The sequence below is a fragment of the Triticum aestivum genome, chromosome 7B, assembly GCF_018294505.1.
Source record: "Triticum aestivum cultivar Chinese Spring chromosome 7B, IWGSC CS RefSeq v2.1, whole genome shotgun sequence".
In the NCBI taxonomy this organism is placed as follows: Eukaryota; Viridiplantae; Streptophyta; class Magnoliopsida; order Poales; family Poaceae; genus Triticum; species Triticum aestivum.
In genome coordinates this window covers 703133588-703135267 of record NC_057813.1, presented here as the reverse complement: position 1 = coordinate 703135267, position 1680 = coordinate 703133588, and positions in this window count along the sequence as shown.

Sequence of the window (1680 nt, the reverse complement as noted above, 5' to 3'; positions counted from 1 at the left end):
TTTAGAGATTAGGAGTTAGAGATAGGATTGGTTTAAACCATGTACGACTTGTCCCCTACTCCAAGTCTCTCTCACATATTGTACTCTATATATATCCCACACCTGGGTCAGATCAATACAACAACACACAAATATTCAATCATCTCATAATTTCTACATGGTATTAGAGCGGTTTGTCCAACGACGTCGATCCTAGGACCTTCCATCACTTCCGCCGCACGCCGCCCCCGGGGAGATTATATACCTGGCCGGACTCGGTTCGGTCACCGGAGCCGTCATCATGGTCTCCTTCTTATACCGGTATTGGGTCACCGAAACCATCATAATCATAGTATTCTTCTTCACCCTGTCCTTCCAGACCATCGGTGTCGTTGAGATACGACAAGACGGCATCACTTCCTTTTGCGATTATGTCCCCCAACATCGCTTCTATTGCTTCGTCTTGGGGGAGCTCCATAGTTTTTGCAATTATTTACAACATGGAAATTATTATTCAAACATGACAGATGGATATATTAGTGGCAAACGTAGAACTAGCTAGCTAATCACAATCAGGAATCATATTAGTGGCCTTGACGCTGCTTCTCTAGGGTTTGGGGTGGCCTCGGCAACGCTTCAAGGGTTTGGGGTGGCCTCGGCAACGCTTCAAGGGTTTGGGGTGATCTCGACGACAACGCTCTTTTAACTTGGTAAATTTGGGTGGCCTCGAGAGAGTTTGTCGGGTAGGGGCGCGGCGGGAGGGGGTAGGAGACCGACATCGTTTTTTTTCTAGGGTTTGGGTGTCCTCGAGAGTTTTGATTGACCGAGGGGGCCGGGGGGTGCTCTCATGGTATAAGTTATCATGGTTGAGAGGGGATATATATATATATATATATATATATATATATATATATATATATATCGACCGCCCCTCATGTTGAAGTTATCCGGGAGGGGGTTATATCGACAACGACGACATACATACATGGGAAAATAATGTTATGGGGGAGGGGGTATATCGACCCCCCTCCCCTCGTGTTGAAGTTATCGGGAGGGGATATATCGACAACGACATACCCGATAAAAATTAAGAAGACAAAAGAAGAAATAAAAAGAGGAGAAGAAGAAAGGAATAGAGAAGAAGAAGAAGAAATAGAAAATATTCTATTTTCTCTTCTTCTCCTCTATTCCTTTCTTCTTCTCCTCTTCTTTTTCTTCCTTTTTCCTCTTCTTATCTCCTCTTCTTCCTCTCCTCTTCTTCTCCTTTCTTCCTCTTCTTATTTTCCTTTCTCCTCTCATTCTTTTTCTTCTTCTTCCTTTCCTAGCTAGATATATAATTTTTTTCTAAAAATGTAACTTTTGCATATATAAAACTTTTTCTTCTTCTTCCTTCTAACTTTTGCATATATAAAAATGAAACTAACCTGAAATGTACTAAATCAGAGAACATATATAGATAAAACTTTTCTAAAAATCTAACTTTTGCATATATGTATTTTTAAAACATCATGCATATTACAATTGAAAAAATACATCCATACATAGAAAACATGTAAAAAATACATACATACATACATGAACATACATAAAAAAATACATATATCTAAAAAATACATACATACATATATAAAAATCTAAAAACATGTAAAAACATGTAAAAAATAACATGTATAACTAAAAAGTTACATTTAGCGGCGATGG